Source organism: Scomber japonicus, chromosome 3 (genome assembly GCF_027409825.1).
Source record: "Scomber japonicus isolate fScoJap1 chromosome 3, fScoJap1.pri, whole genome shotgun sequence".
NCBI classification, from domain to species: Eukaryota; Metazoa; Chordata; class Actinopteri; order Scombriformes; family Scombridae; genus Scomber; species Scomber japonicus.
Window position 1 is genome coordinate 7,710,162 of NC_070580.1, and position 7,826 is coordinate 7,717,987.

Genomic DNA, 7,826 nt, shown 5'->3' on the forward strand with positions numbered 1-7,826 from the left:
CAAACATGAAAAAGAGAGCAAAATGGTCGTACTGAAAAAATAGACTTACACATACAGTAACAGTAAGCATGACGTAATGCTAGATTATCAACCACATTGTAAAAGGAGCAGGAAGAAGTGAAAACTTATTAAACCCCACCTCTTCCCCATAAATCAATGATTACTAATATAACAGCTTCCTCATAAGTATGAATCTCAAAAATCATTGTTTCCTATACTTATACAAATAATTTAAAAACATAGCTTTTCAATCAATCAATCAATCAATCAAACTTCTGTATATTTGTATAGCACCTTTCATACAGGTTAGTGGAATTCAAAGTGTGTCACAAATGACTGACAAACCAATAATAAGACAGAGCTAATCAAGACAGTAATCTAGCTGATCTGAGCCATCTATAGTGTTGTGAATTCATGCTGCTATCATCAGGCTGCATATACTCTATCTATATACAATCTACCATGATGTCATTTATTCCTGCTGCTTTATCAGCCTTGTAAATCCCTCCTTTCAAAATGTAATTTAGTATTTGTATGTATTGGGTTGTATGTGTTGTTTATGTATAATCATATAATAAAATAATAATATGATAATAAAATACTGTAATATTAAAATGGGTGAAATAGAAATGAGATTTAAAAAAAACTTGAGAATTTAAATTTTATAAAATGAAGAGTGATCAAATCAATAACTGTGGAAAAAATGACAATTTTACAACATGAATGCAATAAAATAAGTGAATAAAGTAAACTTCTAGAAATTCTTCTTAATCAAAAGCCAGGCTGTAGAGGTAGAGGTAGAGGTAGGCTGCAGGTTTTGATTTTCAGCTGCTTTCTAGGATAATAGCTAAAAGCTGTCTATTTGAAACAACTAAAAGACTCTACTAACTAAATACAGGCTGGTGTAAGACCCTTTTTAAAGAACTTTAAAATCAATATATCAATATGTGCTGTGTACTGTCTACTATGACTATGTTTATCATAAAGCCTCAATAAAAAGATACATTTTTATTTTTAACATCTGTCAGTTTCCACAAGTAGATAAACATCTGCTTTTCTTGAATATAATGCATTGTGCTTAAAATATGAGGAAGTTACAGTTGTGTTTTTAATCTACAGGCACAAACACAAATCAATGATGTCATAAATTCATTGGAAAATCATGTTCATCAAAATCATTCACTCTCATGTTGCTTACGCTTGTTAACCTGTAGGGGGCAGCACCGTCTAACAAATGTCTTGGTCCAGTAAACCTGGTTATGATAATAGCATGTATTGGTTGTACATTGTGTTACAATAGCTCACACTGTAACATGATGTCACACTTAGTGCTCACATAAGTTAGCATAGTGTTTCACATCATGATTCAATCACACACACACACACACACACACACACACACACACACACACACACACACACACACACACACACACACACACACACACACACATTACAGCTGGTCAAAACACCATCAATAATATCTAAAGTGTCTTTCTCTTCCTGTGCATTGATAGGCATCACTGCAGTCTGCTCTCATAGTACATGCTGTTCCCCATAAAGCAGTATGTACCTCCTGCTCCTCCTCCTCTGTTACTCATGAATCTTGGGGTCAGGTTTTTGCAGTGGGAGAGCGAGGCGTTTCGGAGCATAGAGCGACTCCTTTCAGCTGGGAGTTAAGAGTTGGACTTGTGTCAGACGTACGGAGAGAGGGAGTGCACCTCTCCTCTCTACATTTCATTTCACATACATCACATGGACCTGTCTGACAGACGAGATAGAACGATGATGTGTTGGGAAAGAGTTTAGTGATGTGTTCTCACTGCTGCCTTGTTATTATTCATTATCCCCTCTTCTAGAGAATGACACTCAAATCAATACATGCTCTGTTGTGGTGTCATTAATAAAGATGACAGTTAAAAGAATAAGAGCCTAAAAGTAGCTTCACTCTCTTTTCTGCTTTCCTTCATGAACAAGCAGTATAGAGCTGGAATGACAGCTCAGCAGATAAGGAAAAGCACAAGGATTGAATGTAGTAATAAATATGAATTATTGATAGCACATTCATCCTGAAGAGCAGAAATATGAATTCATTAATAAGGTGAAATGTGTGCTTAGATTCAGTGGAAGAGAGAGTGCAATTAAAAGTTCTGCATTCAAAACTTTTTATTTACTTGAGTCAGCAAAATATCATTTATCACAGTAAAGTATTCATTATGCAGAATGGGCTCCGTGTGAGTGTTAGATTTATTATTTATTTATTTTAAGATTTGTATTACTTTACACATACAAATAATACAGATTATGTACATATAAGCAACATATGATGTGATGGAGAAGTGCAAAAAACCTCTGGGGGGCTTATTGTAGGCACTCCCCTAACCCTAACCCTAACCCTAACCCTAACCCTCCCCAGAAAAAAGAGAAAACTAAGATTATTAACCCTGTAAAGCCAAGTGAATTATATTTGATACATGTGTTTTAGAGAGCTCATCAGTGTGATCATTCCTTCCCTGAGAAACCTGATGTATAAGATCAGATACATGTAGTGCACAGATAACCCAATGCTGTGTTCAATGACTCAATATTTTGTAGTTATTATATTAATTCCTGTTGAAAATGAGATACAGCAGGTAGATCATTTATCTGCACATCTGTCATCATGCATTACGTATCATCATCATCATCATCATCATCATCATCATCATCATCATCATCATCATCATACATAATATGCTATGAAAATTAAACTGCAAAAGCCCATATGTATCAAATACAGTATGATACAAAATAAACCTCACATATGCAAAGTGATATTTCATTATTTTTTAAATTAAGGTCCAATAAACACTCCAGTTTCAAAGAATTAGAATTGTCTGGCAATGATTTGATAGTTCAGACTTTACAGGGTTAAAAGAGAGATTCAGATTTCACAAGATAACAGAGTGTTATATGTTTATGTTTTATATTTATATTTTACTGGATCATTATTATTAGCCAAATGATGCATTAACATATAAGCAGCAACTAATCAGGGTGGAGTTCATTCGTGCTGCTTTTTTCTATATGATTTACTTTCATCTTCCCTGTTGAGTAAGATCTTAAATCTTAATGTGCAACTTGATTTTGGTCCAAAAAAACTATACCTCATTTCTGAGTTAACACCTGTTGTCCTCCTCAAAATTGACTTAAGGACAACGGGAGGGTTAAGAGTTGCTGTATACCTCCTGACTACCATACAACATGTTTTGATTGCTGCCAGAAGACTCATTTTAATGGAATGGAAATGGACTTCTCCCCCTCAGACTCAGGTTATAGAGAGCTGACTCAATTACTACATGTTCAGCTATCTGGGACTCATTCCTTGCCTGAGTGGGAATAATAATTCATCCAGTTACTCTCTTCTGGTCCTTGTTTTGGGATGTGTGTAAAGCATTCTAAAGCATCCTGTATAACTGCTAGCTCCAATGTTACTTCATCTTATTTTCAATCCAGTTGTCTAACCATTTATCCATTTATTTATTTACTGCTCCTGTTTTTCCTTTTCACTTGTCCTTTCATTACAGTTACTTATTTTTCATACATGTCTGAGTCCATTTTTCTGTTTGGGTGTTTTGTTGCTCTTGTTTGTTTTATGATTTTTTATAACTTAATAACTGGTAATAAATGGTAAAAGATTAGCCTTTTGAATATTACTGGATGTTATGAAGCGGCTTAGGGGAAGTCCTGGCACAACATGAAAGACAGAGAGTCCCTTATTCCCAGTTTCCAAGAACCACCACACCACCTGCAGCCTATCACACACACACACACACACACACACACACACACACACACACACACACACACACACACACACACACACACACACACACACACACACACACACACACACACTAACTAGAGAGGGTGAGATTTATAACAAATGCACAAAATGAAAGCACATACAAACATATTAAAAGAATAATAACACTAGAGAATGCATTTCCTGCAGTTAAATGTGTGTGAGTGCTGACAGCTGAAAGAAATCACAAAGTGTTGTCTCTGAAATCAATTACTGATTTTGAAATTCCAGCTATGTTTTTAGCCATTAGCATCTGGAGGATTTGTATTATGAAAAATAAGCCTCATCCTGAGCTTCTAGTTAAGATACAGTTACATTGTGTGGTGGCTTTTATTTTGAAATGAGGATAGTAGTGAAGATGAGGATAGTTATGAGGAGGACAGCAGGGATGAAGAGTATGAATCAGTAGAAAAGTGTTAACAAATCTCTTTTTCAGAATGTTCAGTTTTGAAATTTTGAACCTTCTATTTATTGACTTACACTGAAAAAAGCTGTTGGAAAAAAAAACACTTTATATTTTAGAAAGAAGAAAAGGTCCTTAAAGAGCAAGTTGTTTCTAGTTACATTTACAGATATTGGCAGCTCTTCTGTTTTCTGTGGGAAATGTGAAGCCTTCACTCTCTCACTCTATTCCTTGGAAATTTGACTGAAATTACATTTTTTTCTTCTTCCTTTTGTTAGTTTGATTTGTTTTCATTTAATCACAACATGCTGCTACAACATGTTCAGTAAAGACAGATGATAATACAGGTGACACAGATGACTTACTGATGACTACTGAACTATGTCATTGTCCCATAGGATGCCTGCTGTGACAGTTAATCAAGTGGTTTTCAACCCTTGGTTTTCAACCCTTCTTCCTGTTTGTCCCGTGGTGAAGGAGTAAACTGATGTGTTGAAACAAGAGTCTATGTGCAGTCCTTCTTCTTCAAGCCATCGACCATGCATTCTTTCTTTATATATATTTTGAGTGGGCTATTTTGTCTTTTTTAGTAAGTTAGTAGCAGAGAGACAGGAAACAAGGGGAGAGAGATGTGGGTATGACATGCAACCAAAGTCCTTTTTGCCAGATTCAAACCAGGGACATTGGATATGGCAGGCGCTCTCAGATGCAGATACATTTTAACACCCAGCATTCAATGAAACTTGTGATGATTCATTTTACTTCCAAAGAACATAGTATGGAATCATTCATGCGATTTTGATATGACCTGGTTAAGAGGTCCAAGGCCATCACCACCAGCATACATTTGATGGGGTTGAGGTGTTTCCTTATTTGAAATGTGACGAACCCATCCAATCATTTGTTCTTTACCTGTCAGGATACTTTGAGAGGATCTTTGAAAGTCTACTCCACATCCTCCTTTAGATCCAGATATTTTCTTCTCACACACACCGCATCAAACACTTTGGATATGTACTTCATTTAGTCTGTCTGCACAAGCAAAGAGTACAAAGACTAAAAATAAGACTGCTTGATGCTTCCTTTCCTAATCAAATGTTTTTTATTAGATTTTTGTGGCTCATATGTGTGCCTCAGTCTTTTCTTTTCTTCTTCTTCTTATTATTAAGTTTTACAATCTTACTGAATCTCTTGTTTACCTGAAAGTTTGTACAGTTGTTCTATTTCTAAAGCCACAAAAGACATCATATGACAAATTCTATTGTGTTATTGGAGGATTTTGTCAATTAAGCAACATGTTACACATATATATATATACCATCATATTCTCACATTCTAGTCATCATGCCTTTGTTTCTGTTTGGCTCTCCTGCCAAGTTGCACGGCTGGGCTCAGCTGAGAAAACTACAGCAGCAGCCAGAAGCTCCACATCATTTGTTTAAAAGCGAGTTAATGGTCTGTGATTTTATATCGAACGGCAGAGAGTCCGCTGAGCTCTGTGTTCTTTTCCATCCATCTTCTCCTGACAGGCAATTAGAGATAAATTGGGAGCGTAATGTCTCGCTAAAGAGCTCATTAACAGGGAAAGTTATTCTTCTTCTCCACACAGACCAGATTCAAACCGACAACGTTCTGCGTGGAGCCAGCTGTTTCTACATTCTAACATTGGATTGACTCACCTTGACACCTCTTGTGTGATTGGTCAGCTGCGGCGGGGGGGAATGTGCGTGAGATCTTTGACCAGCCCCATATCCACCAATGGTAACCCATCATTCCTTTCTCAGACAGTAAACACTGACAGGCTTCACACCGTCCTGCCATCAGGTCGGGGGGGTTTTGATCAGTCGCGTGGTTCCTAACCCATCCTGACTTCTCCCAGGGATCTGATCCATGATGCTTTGGGAAGATGGACAAGAGGAATGCGGGGAAAGGTCAGAGGTGAAAAGCAACTCTGCAGGAAGTCCACCTTGTTCTAATTAACTAAACCTGGACTCCTTTTCTGGGTTTAAATGGAGTGACAGGACACCGACTGGTTGATCCCCTCTTGGACCTTAGGGTTCAGGATGGGAGCAGTTCTATCACATGTCGGATTAACCTGCAGTCATGTGCTTTGTCCTATGGGGGGGTTACACTGTCTCCAGGAGATAGGATGTGTGTCAAAAGCATTTCTGGGTTGTATTTGAGTAACCTAACCACATCATTAAAGATGCTCTACCCAGCGTTTGGCAAGAACCAAAGTGGATCAAGAGATTATGGTTGGGTTGAAATTTGATCCATCAGTCTCATCCCACATCCAGTATTAGGTCTTCCTCTTCTTTCTGTAGCCTGCCAAGAGTGAATAAGCAGAATATCCTGTGTGATCCTGGAATGAAGGTTATAACAGAGACTCAGCTTCTCAGAGTAGTGCTTGGACTTGAGGTTAGACATATGGAAGATTATGCACTGTACTGCAGATAACTTGGCAAAATGTTTCAGAGGATCGTACCAGAAGTGAGTCGTCATTAAAGTGTCACGAGATTTATGACTTTATTTGTCAAAGAAAATCACTGAGAATGTCTACAGCACAGTTCACTCCATAGTACTACATAGTGAACACTTTCATATTTTACATAACCATCCACAAACACAATTATCTTAACTTGTAATGTTGTAAAATGATGTTTTTGCCACATATATTAGGATGTGGGTCAATTATGGGGTTTTTTGTATGCATGTGGTTTAGTCAAATGTAAAGGGTTAAAATGTGAAAATAAACATATGAATAACTTGCACACATTCTTTTTTTGTGGACCCAGCATCAAATTTCAGCTTTTAATCCATTTTGAGAGAATATATTAGACTATTATGGCAAAAATGTCTAAGTGGTGTAACCATAAAAACTTTGTACCAAAACTTGCTTAAAAACGTTAAATTCTCAATAAAACACCATATCAACTAGTTTGGCATGATCTTACATTATAACTGTTTATATTAAATAAAGGTAATGGAATATAATTGTTCTAAATATTCAATTTAATCTGGAGAATCATGGAGATCAGGAACTATTTAGTTTTTCTTTGTTTTTAATTAAGCAATTATTTGTATATTTAAATACACTGTAGGTGATAAAATATTTATTATTTATCATTTTTTTGTGGTAACACCACTTGACATTTTTAGTAGCATTCAGTCTTACTTTTGATAATTGTCATTTCAAATAACATAAAAACAACAAAAATAATAATGGAATATTTCTTCATCCTTTGTGCGAGTGATGAGTTCACTGTGACCTTTATCTTTTCTTTTGTTTGTTTTCCAGCTGAGTGTGGTGTGGTGACATTGCACAACCACAGAGAAATCTATCATTAAAGATAGAAAATAATATCATCAAAGACATTTGATCTAAGGGTGAATAATGATCTGATGCAGAGGAGATGATAGGAGAAATCAACGGCAGATGTTCTACTACAGACTGATCCATCAATTTGACAGATTTTTGTCATACACACGTGGACGTTTGCGACACTAAAAGTTGTGTAAAGGCAGCCAGAGAAAGGACGGATATATGTTCATCTCTGCTTCAAAATAAAAGCAGAGAAT